The 14,232-nt window shown below is 35.2% G+C and overlaps 1 protein-coding gene across 12 annotated transcripts in view; it reads left to right on the top strand.

Annotated features, from left to right (window-relative positions):
- Window positions 1-14,232, top strand: part of ROBO2 (roundabout guidance receptor 2) — a 783,469-nt gene that overhangs the window by 697,640 nt on the left and 71,597 nt on the right. The window lies entirely within an intron of this gene.

Genomic DNA, 14,232 nt, shown 5'->3' with positions numbered 1-14,232 from the left:
ATACTTCTTTGTAAATAATTTATTGGTGTCACATGGTAACTTTTGATTCATGTATATGCTTCTTTTCATGTAAAATTTAGATGTATGTGTCTGCACATATGCTGTCTTTCTCTATAAATGGTGCATACTTATAATGTTTGCCTGCATGGTACTTATTTTGAATAAATACACATAAGAATCAGCAGGGAAACTAATCTAGCAGTTATCAAATATCTTAAACTATTACAATTGTGAGATGAGTGTCCTTTACTGATCCTGTAGAACAAACTCTATAGGTGTAATTTTTACTGAGATGCATTTTCTTCTTTTGGTGTTTTTTTATTATGTCAACAAAAAGTTAAGTTGCAATACATATGTGGAAACACCTGTGTGAAGTATAGTAAAGTAGATTATATTAAAATAGTAACATAGTAAAAATGATAATTAGCTAGAGCAGTAAAACCTTAGAAGATCATTTGATGGGAAATCCTGATTATGAGAAAAGGCATATATATAGTATTTTGAAAAATCCATTCAATAATTTTACTCTTAAAATTAGAATAGCTCAACATTTTTCAAGCCTTCCTCCTTTCCATATGTTTGATACCTTACTAGTAACAGTGCATTAAGAAAATATTTACAGACATTTTTAAAAATCTGTTTTCACTTTGTCATTATGGTGTACAAAGTGTAGATTAATGAGAAAAGAATGAATTTCAACAACTGTAGAATCAGGCTGCAGCATAACAAAATTGACAAAAGTGAAGGGTGTCTGAAAAAATGCACTGTACTGAGGTTAAGATTTGTGTGAGAAATAAAAAAACTAATTACAGCCAATGTTACACTTATAACTGCATAGAGAGATAGAATGTCTCATGTTGTATTTCTTCTAATTTTACTAAGGAGAATCCCTTAAAACAAAAAATATTTAATAATGTTAAAAATATTATTCGAGAGAAGTAACATCAGTACATCAGATTTCAGGTCTCTTATTTATGAAATTATGAAATGATACCCATGAATCATTTCATAACTATGGGTAACAAAAAAAATCTTATTTAAGATTCTATTAAAAGTTTTTTTTTCTTCTTTGTACAGAAGTTTTGCTATTTTATTCATTTGTATCCAGTCTTTAGATCTTAGCTATACAGTTCGGTTTTTATATGATTTTGATTCAGGAAACAAAAAACTGTTTTTTCAGTTATGCTCTTTTTTTTCTCCTCCTCCTTCTCCTGGACCTCCTATAAATTGGATCATCTGGACTCCTTCTAATTATGTTTCAGGCTAAAATAGATATACAAGGCAATTTTGGTCCTGCTTGTAGATGACCTGTGGTGGATGTTGAATGAGATACTGTATCATTGATTTGTTGACAGACTTCAATACTATCAATATGATATCTTTCTGGACATTGTTAGAGGCTTGGCAACTGAGCGCCCTGTTCCTTCAGGGCATTTCCAGTCAGTATTGGTGGGGGAGAGCAGTCTAATCCTTGACCCCTATTTTTCAAGAGGTCTGTCTCCTCTTTTCTTTAATATATACATGAAGCCACAGGGAAAGGCCGTGGCATGAGGTTGTACATATCTGTTTTTGAGTGCACAGGTGAAGTTCTGTTCCAATGTTTGGAGACAGTGTTAATGGAAATGGGAAAGAATATAGTTTGGCTTAATCCTACCAAAATCTAGTAATTGTAGGTTTTGCATTCCACTGGAGAGATTTCATCCTTTAGTCTGAATGAGGTTGAACTATTACATTTGATTCAGTATACAATACAAGAGAAGCATGATGGCTTAGTGGTTAAAGACAGCTGGAAAGCTGACAGTCTGTATTCAAGACTCAAGAGCCATACAATGGGCTGACCTGCCCACCAAGCCATTCAAAAGCATGCAAATGTGATAAATAGGTGCCACTTCAGTGGGAAGGTAACAGGGTTCTATTCACCCTGGTGTATTGGCCACATGACCACGTAAAAGGCTGTGGACAATGCTGGCTCACTTGATTAAGAAACTGAAATGAGCAGTACCCCTATAGTTGGACACAACTGGATAGGGGAAACCTTTACATTTACCCTTATATAATTTAGGGGTCTTTTGGAACACATACCTCCTTCTGAGATAGCATGTGGCAGCCGTTGCAGGGTGTGTTTGCACAATTTCATTTTGCAACTTGATTGAACCCATTCATGGAACTCAGCTTGCAATTTTTCATGTCTTAATCATCCCTGAAATAGATAATTGCATTGAGTTCTAGAAGAGGTGGCCCTTGAAGACTATTCAAAAACTTCGGTTAGTGTATTTTCTAAAGGTAAGTAGACTTTTTTCCCCTTGAAGACTTCCAAGAAGCTTCTTCAGTTCTGACTAAATAGTGGAGGATGGAAGGATTTATATTCCTCGTAGTCATCTGGTCATTATAACTAATAAAGAATTGTATGGTAGGAGCACCTGCGCCCGAGGATAAGATATGCCCATCTCATGTGCTTTAACAGGAAGAACACATTCCAGATCTGGATTTAAAAGACATTAGAGATGTTCATAGCAGACACTGTCTTTTGAAACAGTTTTGCCCCAGTCGTTTGACCCTAAACTTGCAGGCCTTCAGAGAGCAGTCAAGGTCTGGCTTTTTCTTCAGACTTTTACATCAGGAGTCCCAATTGGGTTAATTACAGTATATTTTAATGCTGTGCATCATTTTATTGTTTTCTGTAGCTGGATTTAATGCTGTGGTTTTCTTTGGTGTTTTGAATTTCTCTTTTTTTAATGTAATATAAAGGTATATAGCTTAGATCCCTTTTTTCTTCACTGCTTTGTAATTGTAACATAATTTATACAATCATCCAGAATATGTTTTTTCTCAGGCATTGCCTGAATGTTAGTTTTTCTTTTCTATTACAGTATTTGTCTTATGTTACAATTTTTCAGTCAAGATTTATATGGCAATTGAATAGTCTTGACCCTACTGGCCTTTCCCCAGGCATTAAGGCCCGGGTGTTAGATCTGGCATGACATCTTTTCTTATGTTGTTAGACAGATTAATAAGGGGCTTAGCACAGTTTTTTAATGGGTTCCATTTGTTTATTATGCTTTTGTATTTATATCATTTTGTTCACCCAGAATTGTACTAGTTAAGATGGGTGATCATATAAATTTGCAAAATTAATTAATTATGATGACACCTATAACTTAGCAGACATAAGATAATTTCTAAATTGCTTTCTAGCATTCTTACTGCAGTACATTTTATCATTTACTGCAAGTGTTAGTTTCAGTAAACTAGTAAGCAGATATATAGTATACTATATAGTATATAGTACACTATATTTAACTGAAAGAAATACAATACTTGGGTTGCAAGCCATAATTTATGCTTTCTTTATAACTTCATCCATCAATAGAGTAACAAATCCTTGGAAACCACTATCCAATAAAATGTAATGATAGTTATATTTTCATGCTGGACATCATTAGTGATGTTTTTTGGATGTCTTGTGTGCTTCATCCTTCTGTATTCAGTTTGCCAGAAGCAATACTTGAAATTAAAAAAAAGAATGCATGTTTTATATGCCTCTAACTGGCATATTTTGGGCATTATATAATGCTACATCAATTTGTTTTACAAAATAAATTTAATAGAATAATTAATTCATTGAGTTCAGAAATGGGTAGCCACAATTAAAAAGCTGTGACTGGAGGCAGCTGTCTGCAAGGGGTATAAATCCTTCCATTCCCCAATATCCTGTCAGAGCTGAAGAAGCTTCTTGGATGAGAAATGAAACATCTTCAAAGAAACAACAAGAAAGTCCAGTTGCATCCTGAAAAAAAGCACCTTTGGGACAACCATGATCTGGATGACTGGGAATCTCTACATACACATAGAGAGAGGAGAGAGAGAGAGATACTATAGTTTAAATAAGTTTTGTATTGTGTTGTTTTTCTCCTGAAATCAAAACACAACTGAAACATACTTTTATAATTAACAAGTTATCACTTTATAATGCCTTGGTAAGACCACACTTGGAATAGTGCATCCAATTTTGGTCACCACAATGTAAAAAAGATGGCAAGACTCTAACAAGAGTGTAGAGAAGAGCAAAAAAGATGATTAGGGACTGGAGGCTAAAACATATAAAGAATGATTGTTGAATTGGGTATGTCTAATTTAATGAAAAGAAGGACTAGAAGTGACATGATAGCAGTGTTCCAATATCTCAGGGATTGCCATAAAAAAGCGGGAGTCAAACTATTATCCAAAGCACCTGAAGGCAGGATAAGAAGTAATGGATGAAAACTAATCAAGGAGGGAAGCTATTTAGAACTTTCAGGAGAACTTTCCTGACAGTTAGAACAATTAATCAGTGAAACAACTTGCCTCCAGAAGTTGTGAATGCTCCAACACTGGAAGTTTGTCTGAAATGGTATAAGGTTTCCTGCCTGAGCAGGGGGTTGGACTAGAAGACCTCCAAGGTCCCTTCCAACTCTGTTAAATTCTGTAAATAGTATAGGCCATTCAATTTATTAAATTGTAATGCTTAAAAAGTAGGACTTGCCCAAAGGAAATTTAAATTTCTATGAAGAATGTTGGAAATTTTCTTCAATGTCATGGTCTTAAAAAAATTGAGTATCCTATTCTGTTATAGATCTTTGCAAGAAGTTTCCAAAGAGAGCTAATGTGAAATTCCACTTTTCTTCCAAAATATAAGATTGTGGGCATTTACTATAAGGGTCAGTATTGGAGGAGGTCAAATAATGGAACATGTGTCATTATGTCACATTGCAAACCTGCAATACATCATTTCTGGTAAGATGGGCAGCTATTTAAATTTGATTAATAATAAATAAATTAAAATATTGCCTATAACAAGACACCAGTATAAAATGGCATCAAAGAAAATAGTATTTTATTCATTATTTTATTAAATTTACATCTCATGTAAATCCCATCTCACGTACATGTATACATTGCAATAGCTAAATCAGGATACCCTAAAATCTGGATGCTCATCAATAGTTTATAACAACAATATAAAATAATACTAGCTAAATTGTTTTGCTAACTTTATGGAGAATGGCAAAAAGGAATTAGTTACTTTTTTTCCTGTTTGGCACTGCATTATATCATTCCAAGCTCACTTTTTGAAACTTCTTTTCCTTCCCTTTAAATTTCTCACTCTGTGTTGTCACATCCTGATAGTACTAGTAAGTGGGGGAGGGGAGAGTCCATCTTGTTTATTTTATCCCTTGAGTGTCAAACCAAACAATAAATATTTGTGAAGGAGATCTCTGGCAAGGAGAAATAAGAAAACTGGAGAGGATTTGTTTTGAAAATTAGATTGTTTCTCATAATCTTTTTTTATTTCTGGTCCTGAAAGCAGATTCTTGGACTATAATGTGATGAAGAAAAAAATGCAAGTAGAGTTTAATTGCAAGAATAACAACAATGGCATGTATACAGTTAGCTCCTTCTATTGTGGTGGAACACTGTGATCATGTAGTAAGGGGTTGTTTTATTATATTTTTACTGTCTAGAGAGCAGTAAAGTAGAAAAGACTAAAAATCAGGCAACAAATCAGGATATTAATTAATTATACAATAGTTTTTATACTGCCTTTGTGATTTTAGATATTTCACATTAGAATAATGACTTATGTCAATAAACATTTAAATTATAATGTGTGTGTGTGTGTGTGTGTGGTATTCAGCTTTGTGCAGGTATTTTCCCATGTCATTATAGTTGTGCTTTTAAAGTTGTAGCAATGTTTCGGCAGAATCTCATCTGCCATCATCAGGCTTCTGTATAGTGTTCATCTGTGAGTCAAATAAAACAACTTACAACTTGGAGAGCTGAAACTGAAACCCCTTACAGAAATGACAAACTCCTGAAAAAACTAAAGAAATTATAACATGACAAGAAAGCCCCCAACAACTCACAACAATACCTGAAACAATTAGTATACAACGTTTCCAACAGAGAACTCACCAAAACAGAAACAGATGTCCTAACCAAAGGATTCAATTATGCTATAGCACCCCAAAAAATCCCCACAGAATCCATCATATGTGGAGTGGAATCCAGCCTAACTAAATTAAATACAGATGAAGCTGATAGAATAAGACACCAAATCACTAACATCCTATGCACAAGCAAACCACCCAAAAAAAAATGCACAAAGAGGAACTAAAAGCCCTGCAAGCCCTAAAGAACAACAGCAGCATAATCATACTTCCAGCAGATAAAGGTAATGCCACAGTACTAATGGATAGAAAAGACTACAAAACAAAATTGACAGACATACTCCAAGACTCCACATACAAACCCATAAACACGGACCCAACCACATAGCTGGAAAAAATAATCAAGAAGAAAATTATAACCAGCCACATGAGCAAAGAGATCCAACAGACGATCATCCCAAGAGAAAAATCTTTCAGATGCCCCAAACTATATGGCCTCCCCAAAATACACAAAGTAGGCATACCTCTCAGACCCATACTCAGCTCCAGAGGTGCACCATTACAAAACCTAGCCAAATACCTAGCAAAGCAGCTACAGCCCCATGCTGAAGCAGCAGCTTCACATGTACAAAACTCATACCACCTCTTGGAAATGATCAAAGATCTACACGTGGAACAAAAAAATCTGCTTGTAAGTTTTGATGTGGTTTCACTATTCACTCAAGTCCTGATAAAAGAAACTCTCGAAATCATCAAAAATAAATACCAAACACCCAAACACCTCATGGAACTAACAGAACACTGCTTAACCAACACATATTTCATATACAAAGGACAAAGATACAAGCAAATTGAAGGATCCCCTATGGGATTACCACTGTCACCCGTCATTGCAAACCTGTTCATGGAAGAATTTGAATCCAGAGCCCTAGCCAATGTCACCCACAAACCCAAACTATCGCTAAGATACATCAATGACACATTTGTGATTTGGCCCCATGGAAAAGAAAACCTAAACAATTTCCTAACACACCTAAACAGCACACACCCCAAAATCAAATTCACCATGGAAACGGAAACAAACAAACAACTACCATTCCTTAGATGTATTAATCTACAAAAAAACAGATGGCACACTAGGACACACCATATACCAGAAGAAAACACACACCAACCGCTACCTCAACGCCTAATCCCACCACCACCCAGCACAGATAAACTCTGTGGCCAAAACACTAATCGCCAGAACCAAACGCCTGGCAGACAAGACACACATAAAGACTGAACTACGCACCCTGACTAAAGTACTGACAGCCAACGGCTTCCACAAAAGCAACACACTGAGACATAATGGAGACCTAGAAGATGAACAGACCTATGGAACAGCTGTCCTGCCCTACATAAGAGGTACTACAGATAAAATCAGTAAGATACTACATGGGCATCACATCAAGACTGCCTTCAAAACAGACAGAAAAATAGCAGCCATCCTAAGAAACCCCAAAGATAAAATTGACCTGGAAAACCAAGGCATATATGAAGTCCCCTGTGCATCATGCCCTGCCACATACATTGGACAGACCAATAGAAGAATAAGTACCCACCTGGATGAACACAAAAATGCAGTCAAAAAGCTGGAACTCACTTCCTCACTAGTCCAACACATGAAAGCCACAGGTCATAGCATCAACTTCAATGGCACCAAAACCCTAGCCACTATAGAAAACCCCAGCCACAGAATTATCAGAGAAGCCATAGAGATTGAAAAAAGACCTGAAAGCATGAATAGATGATTCCACCAGACTGTCAATTATTGGAAGCCTGCACTCACAAACAAAAAAATCTCCACACCACAAGCCAGGCAAACACCTGGGCACAAACAAATCCCCCGATACCTCCAGCTCAGACACACCCCAACCAGGCACCCAGATGAAACCTAGCTTCCTAATAAATGATAGCCGTCCATTTACTCGGAGCCAAGCCACACTAAAAGCCTCCAATACAGGGACACAATGTTGCCAGCCAATCAAGACAAAAAAAGCCACAAAACAGACAGAAGATATTAGAAACACCAATCAAGCAGAAGACAGCAAACTCCGAGACCAATAAACACAGACCAAGACTCCCAACCAATCAGGATGAAGAAAAAACCATTCTGGCACAGCAGTAGGCTAGCCCTAAATTTAAAACTGAAACGGCTGTGAAAGTCTGACTCACAGACCAACACAATACCTGATTATGGCAGATGAGATTCTGCCGAAACGTTGCTACAATTTTAAAAGCACAGCTATAATGACGTGGGAAAATACCCGAACAAAGCTGAATACCATACATGTAAGTACCTGCGAAAACATACATACATACATACATACATACATACATACATACATATAAATCACATGCTCCCTGAATAAAATGAACTTTCTTGATCAACTGCTTCTGATTAATTTGTATCTTTCACTATGAACTCTAGGGGCAAAAGTTCACAATTATTTTCTAAAAAGAGAGAGGAGAAACTTGTTCAATTAGAAACTGACATTGAAAAGGTGAAACAGTGCCCTCCCCTCTAAACTCTTATAGTTTTTCTAAAGAACATCAGAATTTATGATATTGGATGCAACCAAGATCAAACTAAGCAAGAATGGGTGAATTATACCCTTAAATTGGAAAGGTTACTAATGATCCATTTCATCCAGATTCTTTTTAACTGGAACATTACTAATTTGTCATCAACCATCCTAACCTTGAAGACTGAGTGATAGTTCTACAAAATTTGTATTTATTTGTCTCTCTCTCTCACACACACACTCACTTCTTAATCACCCATATTCCTCAGAGATTATTAGACTGAGGGTTAGTCTATTAAGGAAGAGATCTTACATGTTCTCCAAGGTCACCAATATGTTCTTCATTTTGTAGAAGACTTGAACTAAAATAATGGTGAAGTCATTTTATTTTTATTTTTGTTATCATGTTGCTGTCCTAATGGAAAAGCTGATATACAAATGCTATTTTACTATATTTTTGCATATTTTGCAAAATTCAGTCAATCTGAACTTTAGCTTTTCTGATATTATGTACTTTTCCTTGGTGTCCTTTTCCTTTTTCCTACTTCTAAATATGTTCTTCATCAACCTTTTTATGGCCTTATTGCCATCTTCTGATATCATTTTTTTTCTCTCATTGTAATTGTTTACTATTATACCTTTAGTGTCTCATTTTTAGGAACTTTCACATGTTTGCAGTTCTTTTTCTCATCATTAGCACAGCATTCTACTTAGAAATCTATTGCTCTGAGTTTATGATGTTTTTAAAATAAATACATTTGACTATACTCAGCTTTAATTTTGCTCTATGAGCCAAAGTTCTTTCTGATTTTTCAGTGAGTGATTTAATGAGCCTAGTAATACAATTTTTCCATATTTCATTCCTTTAAACAGCACATAATTATTTAACTGATCATTAAATTTTTGGTTTCCAGTCTCCACAAAATTCATTTTAAAGCTCTAAAATATTTTTACCATTTCTTCTGAGATCTATTCTTCTCATGGCAGCGTTCTAGGTAGTTCAAACTATGATCTCAAAAACAATTTTATTCTGTTGACACTATTTGCACAATTGTAATTCACTTGAAATATTCTTCTTTCATTTTTATGGTGCTTTTACTAGATTAGACTGATTATATGAATTATCCCAGTTCTTTGCTGTTTTTTGTAAATTCTCAAGATTCATGATAATACAATTTTTGGTATTGTTTGCAGTAATTCTTGCCTCTATATGTATAAATGGGAAGAAATCTCAATAGATGTTCCATTTTGAAAGTTCTATATATATAAATGGGAAGAAATCTCAATAGATGTTCCATTTTGCCAAAATCCTGTCATCTCGAAGAAAGTGTGGTTTATGAGCAGATGGTCCTGTCATCATACATTTATTTTGCTTTCCCACAGTTGTGAGTCATCAATACTCACATTCCTTTTTATATTTTGCAGGACATAATTACAGAGCACTCTCTGCTTTAGGGGGTCTACCATCCTGTTGCCAGTTTTGCAATGTTCCTACATCTTCTGAAGGCTTAAAGCCTATTTCTTCTATAAGGGCTTGAATATTTATTTATTTATTTGCTTCCAAGGGGCAGAATCTATTGCTTCAATTTGTTTCACTCCTCTATTGGCTTTGGAGTTTTGTTTTGTTTTTTCTTTGTGGGAAGTTTGTACAGTCACTTCTATTTGTAATGGCTCTTTTTTTAATCAGATTAACTGCTGTCTTGTTTCATCAGCCAAACTTGACCGCTTGCTGCTCTGATTCCTTGAGTTTTGATGCAAATACATCATGTCTAATTATTATTTGGTTGGTACAGAAAACTGCAGGTCATCATGGCAGGTTACTTTCAATTAAACTTTTATTTCTTAATATACCACTGATAGAAAAGTTTATATCTATCTTGTTTCTTTCTCAGATTATCAAATTACCTGAGTATAATATATCAAATTAGATTATGTGGTAGGGTTTTTTAGATTTCTATGGCAAATTATATTGGCAAACACCTCCTTAGTTAGTCAAATAACAAAATAACTATAATTACTCATAGCAATTTATACAGTTTCAAAAAAGTTGTCTCAATAAATGAAGACTGTTGAGCTTACCATTTCATGTACATAAGGCTACTCAATTACTGATCATTGTTCTCTGAAACTTCACCTCTTTAAGAAGCAAGCCAGATATACTTTTAATCATACTACTATATTTCCCAGCTTTAAATTTGTATCTCACTTTATGCACAAATAAAATACAATAGGCATAAATATTCTGAAGCTAATAATTTACAGTGCTCTATTATATCATAGGAATGTTTCATAAAGTTTCATAGATGACCTAAATCCTATGTGGGAAAAAGGTAACTCGTATTATTGTGTCATGTAACACCTCTATTGCAATATAATGTGAAGAGGAATTGTGCTTTATAATAACTGCCAGGTTCATAGATTCTTATGTCCATAAAACATTTAATTAATGAAACTCAAATGTGTATAAAAACAATTTGTCCTGATTTACAGACTCTTTCATTTGAAAGCAACTGCTTAATGTTCTTCTGAAAAACACAGCTTGATTCTTTCAGTATTAACAAGTTATTATTGTGAATTATGTCCTTCTTTCAAGGCATAAATTCTCTTAAAGTGTATCTAGAGAAGTTTATAAAATGCAAACTTAATATTGTAACACATGCTGTAAGATTTTTAACAAAGGCAGTTTTGTTTAAATGCATTTATGCCTAGATCTCATAAATCTGGTTTTAGTTTCTTATTTGTATGTGTTTTTTCCTGTCATAAGAACTTGATTCTTCACTGAAAAAGTTAATGAACAATATAAAGAGATTTTAGTACCGGTAACAGATATTGGAAAGATGATTTAGCTCTAACCCTGGGCTTATTCTTGATATTGCTCAAAGCAGGACAATAACTGTAAATAAATAAGTAAGTAAAAGCTTTAATAAACTCAGCAAGCTGTGAAGAATGAAAGACACTTTATTTTGTGAAAAATGTGATTTATAAAATAGAATTTAAAAGTCCATCACATGCCTACAGACAATCTGGATGTGACTGTTATATAATGCTGATTAATAATTGCACAAGTACTTTCATTGTTCCTTGAATTCATGATAACATTGTACAAACACCTCTGTAACCTGTTTTTATTATTTCTTAATAATAAAAAGAGAAAGTGCTTGTGGCTTTAATCCAATACATGTGGCAGTTCAGTTATTTATTGAGGTATCTAAATATGATAAGTATGGGTGATGTATTTCAAAACCAGCTGAGGAAAATTTGGGGAGAAGGCACAACTTCAGCCATAAATACTCTTGGACATAGCTATCTTTCTCCCCTCATTTCATTTTGAATCACAATAAAGATTATTGGGTTCTTTTTCTTGTTTCATTTTTAAAACTTTTTTTTCCTTCTAAATCCATTTGGCTTTATCTTTTTCTTTCAGTTTATTCTCCATTTATTGGCTACCTTTTCACAATTGAGTTCCAATTCTGTTTACTTCAAGATCTTCAAACTTGTGGCCATGCCACCTAACACAGCTATTGTTTTTGTTCAGGGCTAGTGATTAAGGCTCCATGCTAGAAACCAGGAAACTCTGAGTTTTAATCACTCCTTAGGCATGAATGCCAGCTGAGTGATCTTGGGTCAATGGTGGGATTTAAATAATTTAACAACCAGTTCTATGCCCTAGTGATTGGCTGACTGGGTGTGGCTGGGTGGGCATAGCCAGGAGGCATGACAGCAGATGTACACTAAATGTAGACTGACTTTTAGCTACACACTTCCCCAGCAAAAGGCAAATTTTGAAGCTCCGGGTAAAGAGGAGTTATTTTAGGATGAGTAATCACAGTTTGCATGTTGGAGATTCCTGGGAAACTATTTTAAAAAACATTTGAGGGAGGGGTGCAGTATAGCCCATCTCTGCCTGAGGCTGTAGAGACCCAGCATTAATCAAAACACTTTTTGTGAAGCAAATGATGAACACTGGCAGGGTAAGCCACTAGTATATGAAAATAAGAGCAAACTCCATTCCCTTCTAGTACTGATGATGTTACCTAGTTTGGTAATGAAACATTTGCTAGAAAAACATCAAGTTCAGAGAACACAAAGGAGCTACAAATATTCTCTTCTATCGATAAACACTTTTTGGTTAGAGGGATTCAGAGCCTGCATTATATGAGATGTCTCCCAGTGGATTTCATTCTAAATTTTGATATAATTTCTGTACATAAGGCATGTAGAATTATAATGGCTGAGTATTTGATCCTTCATACATCAAAAAAAAAAATACAAAGCTAAGAGATAAACAAATAAAACAGATTTGAAAAAAGAAAAGGCTCAGGAAAGAAGAAGAGTAAAAGTGTAAGAGTGAAAGAGGAAAAGAAGGAAAATTGAAAAAGAATGACTTCCAACTTTCTTTGATACAGATCTAAGTAAAAATATATATCAAACTCTTACTCTAAGATTAACATTATTTCCATAATCCCATAATCCCTCCCTATGAAAGTCCAGATCACAAAAAGTCCAGTAATGGTTCATATCGCTTTAATCACTATTTGTTAACAAAATCACAACTGATTTATTTAATTGCACCAAACTCTAATTCTACTTCAAATTGTTCATAACTTCAAATTCTAACTTAATAACTTCAAATTCTACTTCTGGCGAAGCAACAAAGTGGTATGGACGAACGGCAGCTCCGTGAAGTCCTGCCAATTTCTTCAAGCCCTGAGGTTCTGAGGAGCCGAAAATCACCCTGGACGGGTGGTAAAGGCAGAGGGATGCTTCGCGGTTTGCAAGGAGAGTAGAGTCTCCTTGACTGACCTGAAGAAAACCCATCCATCCGAACTAAAAAGAGAACTGCCAATGAACCACAAGACTCCTGCACATGCCTTAAATGCCATAAAACTCTAAAGGATAATGAAAATTTCATCAAAAGTTCTATGTAACAAATACACTCATCATGACTGCTTGGGATTACCTGAGCAAATGATTCAATATCTAGAATCATCCAATGAGTTTCCATACCTCTGCAAATCATGCAGACCCAAACTGGATCTGTTTGAAAGAGTTGATACCATAGAAACACAAATAATATCCCTTGACACCATAGTAGCATCCCTGGACGCTTTAAAAGAAAGATTATCCAACCTTGAAAAAAAAGACACAACGCAAAAACCTGAACATCCAGTAGCTACAAACCACATCTCTACCCAACAACCACAACCCAATCCACAACCCAATCCACAAAAAAACATAAATCAGAAAAATAATGATATCCCAATCCTCATCAGAGAAGCTGTTGAGCGCGATCGGAAATGTCCAAATGCCATCTTATTTGGTCTAGAGGACATCAATGTCAATGATGACATCACAACTGTCCAAAACATCATCAGTGATTATCAAGCATCAATCATCTCCTCTGATGAAATACTTGACATTTCCTGCATTGGCCAAGAGCTCAAAAACAGAGACGGCTCTGTGGCCCCATGCTTCTGCAGGGTCATTTGCAAAAATGAATCAAGCAAACGTAAATTCATTTATACTATAAATTTACTTGCCAAAAGCAACACCAACCATAAGAACCTCCGTTCTCACCCTGACCTAACCATACAGCAACGTGCCCGCTCCCGTATACTCCGCACAGAACATTGTCTACAAAACATGTAGACAATGGAGAGAAGGACCTGTACATTGACTACCATGCTGAAAAGATCAAAAGTAAGTCACACAACCCACAACTCAGCTTTAACCTTCAA

Source organism: Pseudonaja textilis, chromosome 7 (genome assembly GCF_049901715.1).
Source record: "Pseudonaja textilis isolate UNSWEBS1 chromosome 7, rPseTex1.2, whole genome shotgun sequence".
NCBI classification, from domain to species: domain Eukaryota; kingdom Metazoa; phylum Chordata; class Lepidosauria; order Squamata; family Elapidae; genus Pseudonaja; species Pseudonaja textilis.
The sequence above is the reverse complement of the archived record's forward strand: the minus strand, read 5'-3'. Positions and strand labels throughout refer to the sequence as shown.